Source organism: Phascolarctos cinereus, unplaced genomic scaffold, assembly GCF_003287225.1.
Source record: "Phascolarctos cinereus isolate Bilbo 61053 unplaced genomic scaffold, phaCin_HiC Scaffold_7;HRSCAF=346, whole genome shotgun sequence".
Classification (NCBI taxonomy): Eukaryota; Metazoa; Chordata; class Mammalia; order Diprotodontia; family Phascolarctidae; genus Phascolarctos; species Phascolarctos cinereus.
This window is the reverse complement of record NW_027556180.1, coordinates 146,426,182-146,439,725: the sequence shown is the minus strand read 5'-3', so window position 1 is coordinate 146,439,725 and position 13,544 is coordinate 146,426,182.

Genomic DNA, 13,544 nt, shown 5'->3' with positions numbered 1-13,544 from the left:
TTAGTTGTCCTTAATAAGGATATGATCATGCTATATATTTTATGCATATTTACTGAAAAAATAAATTCCATTAATTGAAATATAAAATACAAACTTTTCCCAGAAATGTGTGACGGTTGAAATACACGTATCATATAGGATGTGATTTTCTTTTGGGGAACTCAGGATGATACACCAGTAAGCAAGGAAAAATATCCAACTTAACAATTCCCAAATAAAAAAATGATCCAAATTACTAATAATTAGAGAAATGCAAATTAAAGCAAGTCTGAGGTTCCACTTCACACCATTCAGATTGGCAAAGTTGGCAAAAAAGGAAAATGATAAATGTTGGAGGAGGTCTGAGAAATGAATTAGAGAGTCTTTTCCCCATCCCTTTCCTTAATCTTAACTGGAGATCAAGGAGCTTATGCCTGGATGCCTCTAGAGAATCTGCTATTGGATCAGGAAATATAGACTGAGAGTGGTCATATGTAGAATGTCTTTACTTCTTCTCAGTCAAGGTAACTAGTTTTGTTCACCAACCAATACAGTAGCTACTATTACTGTAGGACAGGAAATTAGACTTAAAGAGACTTATTTATAGGAGTAAACACTATAACATTGTACAAAAGTTTGTCCACTTTATTGTTATGGCAATATCTTGCTTTTAATTTAGTTGATTATAATATCCTTGGCTTTTGTAAGTCCAATGTTCATATTTCATTCTTTGTGTGGAAATGATTCTGGGTTCTGAAAATCTGTGTTAGTGGCACATGAGCTATCACAATTGAAAAGCTTTGAGCACAGAACCGACTATGGGTCCACTGTCCAAAGATGACAGTCTCAGAACATGTGGTTAGGTTTGATATGAGTACTTGTGGTTGATATCCAGGTGACTTTTTTTTTTTGGCGTGGCAAAAACACACATTCAAAATGACCCTCAGTATTGGTAAAATGATCCTTCCACTTCTTCAGTGATGGGGAGAGTGGTATAAAAAGGGGCAGAGTGTCAATAACTAAATAGCACGTAGTCTACAAACATCAACCTAATTGCGATCTTAAAATGTGATCTTTATCCAATAATCAATAAGTTGATACATGACTCAAGAAACTGAACCACATCCTTATCAACTTATCTTAACATAAAGTAGAATATATAAACTTAATGGAAAGATGGCTTACAGGGTCTCCTAAATGATGTAAATGAAGAAATCAGTGGAGATAGTCTCATTGTATGTCCAGAGACAACAAGAAACATCATTTTTGGGGGGTACTCAGTCATTTGACCATACTTCAGACATAAAGTGAATAAGCAAATAGACCAAACTTATACACCAATATCATTTGTAGACAATGGAGAAGCAGAGAAGCCCTATGCAAGATCTGATGAGATCGTACAATGTATGTTAACATACTTTGATACTAGATTTCAACATGAAATGAAACAAAGGGCAATATATGGTTTGGGTTCAAGAGCTAAAAAAAAAAAGCCAAAAGGTTAAAGAATATACAGACATCTTATGTCTGTATATAATCAGTATTTTCTTCCCCAAAAGTGGAGAGTTCTGCACATGGTGAGCACCAAATAATCTCAGGAGGAAAATGAAACAGGCTGTATTTAACACATAGAAAGCCACTGGTTACAGGTGAAGCAATCATTTCAAAATTGGCTGACTATGTATGTGGTCAGATCATCAACTGGCTAATGCAAAGGTCAAAGAAAATTTCAAATTAAAAGAAGGCACACATATGAGAAGGCAATTCCAGGCATTGCATTGGCCCTAGCCCATACTTGAATGAGCTGTCAACCAAAGGTTACCCTAATACCATTTCTTTGAGAAGTTAACAGTAGCCACAAGAAGGCCAAGAGCGACAGGAAATCTCCTTACTAATCAGGGTAATAGTGGTCAGGGACACATCCATGTTAGAGTATTAACTCATTTGCAAATCATGACAGAGGAAAAGGATGGGAGATGGTGAGCAGTATCACTTCAAAAAAAATTTTTTTTAAATAAAGGGAAGAAAAAAAAAGTTTGGCATGAAATAAAGCTAAGGCAGGCTATCCTGAGGACATCTATAGGTGAAACTAGAAGGTACTTCCCCTTTAAAAAAAAAAGGGCTATATTTTTTCACGTGTGGAAAACCAGGAATGGAAGAAAAGGGTGAGAAGAGATAAAATTTCAGACTTGGCCCAAAAACAGCCTGTTGAGGAATCTCAACCCTGTCCCTCTTACTTTTTTTTAAATTTTGCTTCAGTAAATGCACTTTAGTCTATATATTAGTGAATAATCTTTTGGAGATCATACTACTGTAAGAAAGATCCCATGGAAATGGGGCCTAGAGCTATCTGGTAAATTATAATTGAGGGAAATAATTCATCTAGGTCATGTCTACTAACTGTGGGGGTCCCTAAGTCTCTGAACGTGGCTCTCTTCTCCCTGCCAGGGGTGGGGAACCTGTGGCCTCAAGGCCACATATGGCCCTCTAGGTCCTCAAGTGTGGCCCTTAGACTAAATCCAAACTTCACAGAAGAAGTCCCTTTAATAAAAGTATTTGTTGTGTAAAACTTGGACTCAGTCAAAAGGCCACACTAGAGTTACTCACTTGGCAATCTCTCAGATCCTATAGAATCAATTATCATCTTTATGAAGATTCTCAGATCTATTTATCCCACTTTATCTGTTTTCCTGACTGCCAGTCTCATCAATTGCCTGTTGGACATCTTGAACTGGATATCCTGTAGACATCTCAGACTCAATATATACAAAACATAACTCGTTGTCTTTACTACTCAACTCCCCCCCAAGAAACCCTCCCCTTTTCCAAAATTCCCTATTATTATTAAGAACAACACCATCCTCCTAGCAACCCAACTGCAAAACTCAAACTCACCTCACATACACAATTGGCTGTTAAGTCTTCTTTATTTCTACCTTCTCATCACCCCTCATGTGTGCCATCTTCTTTCCACTTGCACAACCTAGCATCCCACACTTGGACCATTGCAATAGACCAATGGTTGTTCTCCTTGCCTTGAGTTTTTTCCCATTCCAGTCCATCCTTCACTCAGCTATTGAAATGATCTTCCCAATCTGTAGGTCTGATCATACCAATCCCTTTAGAATAAACTCCAGTGACTCCTTATTGCCTCCAGGATCAAATATAAAATCCTTTGTTTCCTTTTAAAACCCTTCACAATCTTGCCCATTGCTTCCTTTTCAGTCTTCTTTCACCTTACTCCCCTGGCTGTACTCTACAATCCATTAATACAAGACTTCTTGCTGTTTCTCAGATTTGGCTATCCAGCTCCTGACACCATGCCTTTTCACTGACTATCTTCTATGCTTTAAATGCTCTCTTTCTACACCTCTACCTTCTGGCCTCTCTGGCTTCTTTCAAGACAGCTCAAATCTGACCTTCTGTAAGAATCCTTTCCCTCTTTTCCCCAGCCCCAATACCACTGCTATTACCTTCCTTCTGATCTTTATATCCTATAAGTATATAGTTGTTAGAATTTTGTCTCCCCCATTAGAATGTGAATTCTTTGATGGCAGGCATCATCTTTTTGTCTTTCTTTGTATCTCTAGTACTTAATAATGCCTGATACAAAGTCAGAGCCTAATAAATGCTTGTTATTGGATGCTGGTGCTGCTATTCCTAAATTAGCTAGATATACAGAAAGACACTAGGAGAAAAAGGTTAGGAGATCCAATGATTCTATGCACATTCAACAGCACAACTGGTGGCTCAGGACTAAAGATGACAGAGGAAATCATACATGCATAGTTATTCAAGCCAGTAAGTAGCTCAGGATTTTATCCAAGATGTGGTGGCTTGCCTAGACAGAACATCCCAAGTACCTAGCCATAGCCCCTTAACACCAATATAAAGCAATTGCCTCTATGCATGTATTGGGGGGTGGGAGGGGACTAGCATCTCATGTTTTTGTATCCAGTTATAGATTCTGATCTTTTCTGTATTTTTAAATAGCACTATATTTCAATGAAATTAGAAAGGTGGGAAAGAGTAGGAACTGCTCCAAAATGCTAGAAATGATGGAAAACTACCAATATTAGCACTAGAAGGGCTCTTGGATAGTGGCCTGAGTGTTTCTCAGTGCTGACTGCTTGGTATTGCCAGAGATCTTAAGAAAAACTTTTGCTCATTAGCAAAAAACACAGAAATGGAATACAGAAGGTCTTTAGAACACATCCAGTGAGCATACAAAACTATCCCATCATGATTCTTTTTCCCCAAAGGCCAGTTTCTTTTAAATCTCAAAACTTCATTTTATAACAAAAGAGACTTAAACACACACACACACACACACACACACACACACACACACACACACACACACACAATTCTGATCAATGCAATGACTATCCATTATTCTACAGGACCATTAATGCTGCATGGTATTTACCTCCTGACAGTGAGATAATGGATTTGGGTGTAGAATGAGACATAATTTTTGGACATGGCCACTAAGGGAACTTGTTTTGCTTGATAATACATATTTGTTGGAAGAAATTTGTTTTTGCTTTTGTTTTCCAGTGGGGTGGGGGAGTGGGAGCGAGAGAAAAAAGATGCCTGGGGTTTTTTTTATTCAATTTATTTTTATTTCTAAATTACCCCTTTCCCTTGACCCTTCCCCTACCTATTGAGAAAACAAGAAAAACAAAACCCATTACAAATATGTATAGTCATGCAAAACAAATTTCTTAATTATTTATTTTAGGAAGGAAGGAAAGTAAAGAGGAAGAGAGGGAAGGAGGAAGAGAGGGAGGGAGAGAGGGAGGGAGAAAGGAAGGAAGGAAGGAAGGAAAGAAGGAAGGAAGGAAGGAAGGAAGGAAGGAAGGAAGGAAGGAAGGAAGGAAGGAAGGAAGGAAGGAAGGAAGGAAGGAAGAAATAAAAAGAGTATGCTTCAATCTGCCCTCTGAGTCTATTATTTATCCATCTGTATTTTTCATCATCAGTCCTTTGGATTTGCAGTTGTTCATTGTGTTGATAGAGTTACTAAGTCTTTCAAATATGATTATCTTTATAATGTTACTGTTGCTATATAAATTGTTCTCCCAGCTTTGTTCACTTCACTTTACATCAGTTCATACAAGTCTTCCAAGGTTTTTCTGAAAGTATCCCCTTCATCATTTCATATAGAAAAATAGTACTTCACATTTATATGCCATAAATTGTTCAGCCATTCCTCAATTGATGTGCATCCCCTCACAAAAAGAACTTCTATAAATATTTTTGTACATATGGTTACTTTTCCTCTTTCTTTGATCTCTTGATTCCTGTTAATTTTTTAAAAACCCTCTAATTTTAAAAAGCGTTAAACTAGGCAGATTAAATCTCAGCAAATGCATGTTATAACATTAGTATTTATTGCTATGTCATCTCTTAATATTTTGCAAAACATTTTTAAAGCTTCAAAACTTGAAATCACATCATTGTCAACTCTCTTGTTAGTAAAGTGAATCAGAAGATTAAGGTAATTGGTTCAGACAAAGAAAGTTTTTGCTCAGAATATCTTGATGCTTGAGATAAAAGTTGAATTATTTAAATAATTACTTAAATCCTCTAATTCTAGTACTTGTATAGACCTAGACAATATTAAAATTAGCTAAATAAACCAATCATTCTTTTAAAATATATTTATTTTCCTACTAAGTCTCTGGCCAGGAAATAGAGGATTGGGAACAGATAAATCAATAAGTGAGACATTCATTCTGAGTTAGCCAAGTCAATGATTTTTTTTCCTCAGTAGTAAGATTTTGGTCTGAATGATCTCCATTCTCCGTTTTACTTTGCCAGTGAAGGCATAGTCTTAGTTAATTATAAAGTATAAAAAAGTAAATTATGGAGGAATTCTTTATGCTGATTGAGTAACTGCCAGACTCAGCTCACAACTAAATGTTCTAATTCTTAAAGGAAGGCTTTTCATGAAAAGAAATATGTGTGACATACTGATGTACTTTTTTCCTCAAGAAAATTAAGAAAGCAGATTTGCTTCTACTATACACATCCAAGAAAATACAGAATCTTGTTTGTTGACAACAGCTGTGCTTATAATGGTGAGGCTTAAGATAATGAATGCTCATAAGCATAGAATACTATTGAAAAACACAGAAAAGTTTCCTGCAAACATGCCTAAGATACTACAGTGAGTGCCTGGCAACTTTTGACTACTGAATGTGATGTGAAATTGGTGGCTGATACCTGAACAAAGGAAAATGTCAACTAGGAAGTTAGTGTATGGAAACGCTTTACTGCACAAACAAAGCATTAAAAACACAATGCAGGTCTATAAATACAGTGTGGTGATAAGTCCACTGAGGTCATGAGTCAGCCTTTCAGTCGCTTGAAATGATTAGGTGCAGATTGCTATCAAACTAACCACCATTCTTCTCATACCTTTATCTCTTTGCCTTGCCACCTTATTATTACTTCCAAGTAACAAAAATTAGAAGGAATTATGATGTTTGCATGCTCAGCAGGTGTTTTACCCAGTCTGCATGAAGTGTCTGCATGAAGGCAATGTTCTACTTCAGTAATGAAAAAAACAAATATACCTTTTAGAGGCAGGACCATGGTTTCAATAATAGCAAACTCCGAATGCCTGACAGACCATTCTATGGTTATAATTCAATTAATTTGTCACACTGAGCTACTATGTACTGAGTAGTGTGCTATATAAGGTTGGAGTAAATCTGCTCTAGTTGAGTGAGGGGAAGGTTCTGGCCAAATGGTTTATTGATGAATAAATGAAAATTGGTTAAAAATCATAAGATCATAGAGTTGGACGTGGAAAGGATTTTAGAGATCTTTCAATCCACCTTCCTAAAAGTAAAATAAAATAAAAAGACTCTCATTTGTCTTTCAGAATTTCCAAACTGCATAACCATATTGTGACCAAAATAGACTGCCTTTTCTAACATTTGAGCCTCAGTTTCCTCATCTGTTAAATGAAGATCTCTGTGGTACTTAAGTCTAAGTGTTGATGTCTTAAAAGAGATAACATAGGTAAACTGTTTTCAGAGCTTAAAGCATTATATAATGATCAACTGTCATTATTATTTTATATGGCAGAGTGGATAAAGAACCGGATTTGGAGTAAGGAAGACCTGAGTGTGAATTCTGCCTCACAAAACAGCTGCATGACTCTGGACAAGTCACTTAACCTCTCTCTGCTTCAGTTTCCTCATCTGTAAAAGAAGGATAATAATAGCATCTACCTTATGGGGTTGTTGAAAGGATGAAATGATATATGTAAAAGCACTTAGCTATTATTTTTATTAATAAAATGATGAAACATCAAAATGAATATTGTCCTTCAATGGCATCACCTTATGAAACTTTGCATATTTATAATGTTGCCATTATTCAAACACTTTCAGAAGTCTTATTAAAATTATTATTAAATTTTCCTCCAAACAGAAAATAAATCTCAATTGTTTTATATTACATTCACTTTGGAAAGGCAGCATGGCAATGTAGGGCACAATGCACAGAGAGCCAGACTTCAAACCATGAAGCCCTGAGTTCAAGTCCCACCTTTGATATTTATTAGCTATGTGACCCTGGACCAAACATTTAACCTTTCAGTGCTCTCAGGCAACTCTCTAAGACACGAATGGAATCACAGTCCAGACTAATCTCATTTCAGCTTAATCATTCACCTTATTGACCAGACTTGACTCTACTTGACTTTTGATGGTTTACAAAATTTTAATCCACCTATAAAGGCTAAAAATGTGCTACCATAGAGAATATTAAAAAAAATGTTACAGTATCTAAAATTCTAAAAGAGAAGTCCTACAATTATTTTTTTTGTAACGGCAACCTAATAGATGTCTAAGATTAATTCCCAAGGTAACTCCCTTTCAAAGGTATAGAACTTTGAAAGTTTAAGTCCTAATGTTTGTTTAGAAAAAATAAAATAAGTCACTTCATAGTCACATTCTACAGCTTCCATCCACTCAAAAAATATTTACTGAACACTTACTCTACAGATAAGATAGGGAAACAAAGAATAATAAAATGGAATCCCTTTCTTCAAGGAGCTAACAGTCTAGTAAGAGAGATAATGAATACAACTAAATATAATATAAAACAGAACTCATTTAATTACAAAATCCTATGAAAGTTTGGAAGGAGAGATCACTTGGAGGAAGGAAGGGAGGTTTTACAGGGAGAAATAAGTGTGGATCAGAAAAGACTGACTGTAAAATATGTTGTTCCTTGCAATATTGATATTTGGAATGTAGTAGGCAAAAAAGCCTTCTGGGCCAAATAGCAAAATACCCTTGAAATGTGTAGACATGCTGCTTTAAGCTCAGGCTAAGAAAGGAAAATTAGTTATAGACTTATTAGTTATAAAAAGGAAATCAGTTCCATTGCTAGAATATTAAAATGGCAGTTACATGAAGCTGCAGTGAATAGAGTGCCCAGCCTGAAGTCAGGAAGACTCATCTTCCTGAGTTCAAATCTGTCCTTAGACACTTACTAGCTGTGTGACCCTGAGCAAGTCACTTAACCCTGTTTGCCTCAGTTTCCTCATCTATCAAATGAGCTGGAGAAGGAAATAAAAAACCACTATAGTACTTTTGCCAATAAAACCCCAAATGGGACCAGCAAGAGTCAGACACAATTGAACAACAAGAATATTAAAATAATGTATTATCAAATCAAAAGAGAAAAATTATCATATTTACTAAAGTTTATATTACAATCTGGAAAAAAAATTAAATCATGTTGGGATTAGCCAGTTTGAATGACCTAAGTATATTACATTAATTTACACATTTCCATAGTTAACACAGTATACCACTTCTTATTCTCATTCCTATCCCACAGTGGGGATTCAACTTGTTCCCTAGTGGCAGGTTTTCAAATTATCTGTTTGCATCATATTTCCATTTGTATTTTAACTTGGGTTCAGCCATCCAACTTCTTCCATGAAGTCTTCCCTGATTCTGTCAGTTAAAATTATCTCCTTCAAAGCATTTTAAAGTTTGCACATTTTAAAAGCATGTGTCACATGCTTTATGTTATATTATATTTGTATTTATTTTATATGTGTATTTATTTTGTATTATAGTTATCTGCATGTTTGGTGTGTTTTCCTACATGGCTGTAAGCTCTGTAAGACTGCATCTTTTCTAAACTTTTATCTCACCCACCACATATTTAACACAGGGCTCTATAACCCTTAATGTTTGGGCCTTAATTAAGCACTTAATGTTTGTTGAATTGAACCAAAAATACAAGTTATTTATGATACAAACAAACCTTCAAATTATAAAGTAAAAATACCACAGTCTTATTTTAGGTTATAATTTAAGATAGTTTGTATATATAGGATTGGCTAGAAAGGAAAAGATTTGCAAAGTAGACCTTTCAGAACTATAGTTCACATAACTCTGTGTGTGTGTGTCTGTGTCTAGTAATAACTTACAATCTGTGGAAGATTAACACAAAACAGTTGATAAATGACCTCTAATGGTCTTTCCAGTTCTAAATCTGTGATCTTATGAGGGGTCAGCTACATGGAACCATTACCCCAATTCAGTTTGTTTCAGTATGGAATGTGGAGTATTAGAAGACACTCTATAGACCTGCTTACATTCACACAAACCATTCTCATGCCTAGAATGTACTCCCTCTTCATCTCCACCTTTCAGAAACCTTGTGAGAAATGCCTTAAGACCACTACCTATCTCTGCTCCAGTTTCTAGTGCTTTTTCTTCTCAAATTACTTTTTATTATCTGTGTGCATGTCTCATTCTTTCCCCTTCCCCATACTGAACATAAGTTTCTTGAGAACAGGTACCATTTTTCATTGTTTTTGCATCCCTAAAACCTACCATAATTCTTTGAACATAGTAGGTGCTTAAAAGAAATGTTTGCTAAATTGGAAATTGCCAGATGCTGGGTGAGAGATGAAAAGGGGAAACAAACGGGTGTGTGTGCACATATGTGTGTGTTATGAATGTGAAATTCATGTTGGCTGAGGAAATGAATATATATAGAAGCTGATGGGAGGGCATTGTTATACATGATAACCCTACCACAAAAACCTCTGTATTGCATATTTATTGTAATAAGTCTAACACAATAAATATTTATTAAGTGCTTAATATATGCCAGGCAGTGTGCTAAGCTCAATACTCAGCTATCACAACAAAATAACCATAAATGAATTTTCAGACTTAAGTTTAAATGGTAACTTTGAGGAAATAGTCAATGAGGCAGGGAATTTTAATTAAGCAATGCTATTTTCATGAGGACAAATAAAATTACTTTAAGATATATATGTGATATATATGGAACTTTGAGTTATTCATAATCTTTGATTAAAATAGTATAAATATGCACAATTAAAAATTGCGCACAGTGTATAATTCTGGTACTGTGTGATTTCACAAGGATGAAACTATTATCTATAGCCCCAACCTGAGTATTATGCTTTGATACATCATAAGTTCAACAAAATATTTGACTATTAACTCATATACAAACCACTTCCTGAGACAGAATTCTAGTAATCCATAGCAGAAACCAAAAGCTAAGTCTTCTTCTTCAATAATTTGATGGCCCTGTGATCTTGTGGATGAGAATATTCTCTCTGATGATGCAAATAGTAAGCCATCCATGCCCTCCCATGCTGAGTTGTTCTTGCCCATGCCTCCATAAATCCTCCACAGAGAATCCACTCAATATAAATAGTGCTTTCTTCTAATTTGCTCGACACTGCATACAGTCAATGGCATCTTTACAACCTGTCTAGCCACTAACCCTCACTTTTTCCATATAGCCATATAACTGACTCTCCTCTTTTCCAATCACAACTCTCACTCTCTCTGTGATAGCATTATTTACACTCAGTCTCTTGCATAATTTTCGGTTGGAAATACATTGTTAGAATTAATTCCTTCCCATCATGCATCTCTCCTTTGCTTTTTGGGTGATGTTCAACTTTAATTCTTTGGAAACTGTGGCATTCTAGGACTCCTATCACCAGAAGAATACTGTTACAATAATGATTAGAAAGGTAACTTTGTTTCAGGGAAAAACTTTGAATGATTACAAATCCTACACAATTTCCCAGAGACAATGCAGTTCATTTTCCACTTCATGCTAAATTCACATAACTCTGTGTGTGTGTGTGTGTGTGTGTGTGTGTGTGTGTGTGTGTCTGTGTCTGTGTCTGGTAATAACTTACAATCTGTGGAAGATTAACACAAAACAGTTGATAAATGACCTCTAATCGTCTTTCCAGTTCTAAATCTGTGATCTTATGAGGGGTCAGCTACATGGAACCATTACCCCAATTCAGTCTGTTTCAGTATGGAATGTGGAGTATTAGAAGACACTCTATAGACCTGCCTACATTCACACAAACCATTCTCATGCCTAGAATGGGTCTAGCTCACTGTCCATGCATAGTGTTTGTCCAAGATATGAGGTAGACTGACAGACCAACTCTATGGGTTGTCCATCCAACAACATAGTAGTATGAACAATAGGTTGTCACTGTTTGAGGGGGAAAAAAGCTTAAAAGTATTGAAATCAGGATATCCCACATAAAAGAAGGTATGCAGCTACCTAACTCATATGATTTAAGTGCTATCAGATGAATACACATACTCAAAAATGCCTTTTCATTAGCCTACAATGGCACCATCTCTTCCTGTCTAACCTCCTTCCTACCATCAGAATCAGTACTTTAGAGAAAACTGCTTCTAAATATCACATTAATTGTGAAAAGGGAGGGGAAGGCAGCAATGATTGCAGCAAATAAGTTTACTCTGCCATTCACATAAGCATAGATTGATGTATCAGATTAAATAGTTGTCATCATGGAAGTGGGGGAGGAGGGTTAAAGGAAAAGATGTGAGTCAGGAGATGAGGTGTAATATTTTGCCTTTACAGAATGGTAACGTTTAGAGCGAAAGGTCAGAAGCCTGGGAAACTGCCAAAGGAAGGCAGGATCTTGTAGGGTGGAGATGAAACCTGGGAAGCAAGGCATCAGAATTTGAAGATACTAGTTGCCCAAGTGCAAGGGATTAGTGAAAAAAGAGGATCAAGACAAACTTTGTTTTCCAGTTTTGCTTAGGATTTGTGCTAGTTACTATTTCATCCATTGCACAGCAATAAACCATACAATTTGCATTCTTTTTCTGTGTAAATTCTGTAAAAAGCCTGAGAGTCCCTTTTCATTTTAAATGTTTTAGAAGTTGACCCCAGAATTGCTAACCAAGTATAGTCAGTTCCCAGCTCTCCACAGGACAGCTTGCTATGTGCCTTTTAGACTATCTGTGTGCTCTGAAGGGGAGTGACCTTTCCCATCTAAGAGCTACCTGAGCAATCTTTATTTCCCCCTGGTCACCTATCAAAGTGCCACTAATTTGCTTTCTTTGCTCTGGTTTTATTCTCTCCATGATACCAAGAGCATTTCACTGACAACTAGCTGGGAGTGGGAAGGTGGTGGAGAAGATTAGGGTAGGGGACAAGAATTGAGATAGATGAAAGGCAATAATTACCTTTCCTCTAAACCAACTCTGAGCCTTTAAGAGCCAGTCACCTCCCCATTCCTTCATACAAAAATATTGTTGTTGTCAAAGAATCATTTGACTTCCCAACAATCTCACTGCTGCCTCCTGGTGTAAGTTAAGAAATTGAAATGGGGCCTTTAACAGGGCAAGCATCAAAGGAAAAGTATTTTAATTCATCATCAACTGGCAGGCTTTCTTCCAGGGCCAGTCTTCAGTATTCAAATATGACTTTGACAACAAGGAAAGCACTGTGCCATTAAAAACCAACCAAACAAACAAAAAACACCTCACACCCATTCATATTCACACTGCTCTCCATTATGGTTCACAATCAAGAATTAACTATACCAAAACCATCCACCTTAAGATTTGCTATCCATTGCTTTTTCTGTGATTCATTCCCTCATTCTATAAAATAGAATGTCTCCTTCTCCTCGGAACTTATCTTTATGCCAAATACAAAGCAAGAAGATTAATAGAGAATTTCTACTCAATTCAAACTTAAGACCATGGGAAGTTGAAGAATATTCTCTCGCTGTAGTATAAGAACAAGAATAAACTAGAATTTATTTAAAATGGTTTCTGCTAAAGCCCTAACCCAAACAGATTAAACCCAAAAAGGCTAATGTGCAATGAAGTGTAGTCATTCTCCTCTAATTTGCGCCATATTTAGTTGGCTTTCTTTTCTGATTGTGAGGGGACCTGATCAACAATAATGTTCTCTTGACCTGAAATTACCACAGCCTCTCATTTCCTTCTAAGTCTATTCATCAATTTTCACATATTTTGTGATATAATTTCTAGACTATGGTGTGACATTGGCACAGAACGGAAACACATATATCACAATTTTCTTGTTTGTGAAACAGACCTTCCACAACTCCATATGTAGGTATCTTCAAAAGAGGAGTAGAATGGAGCATATTTGATATTATCAGACAAGAAATATTACACGCAATATGTTGATAGGAAAACTCTATACTTTTTCTTATTCTAAAA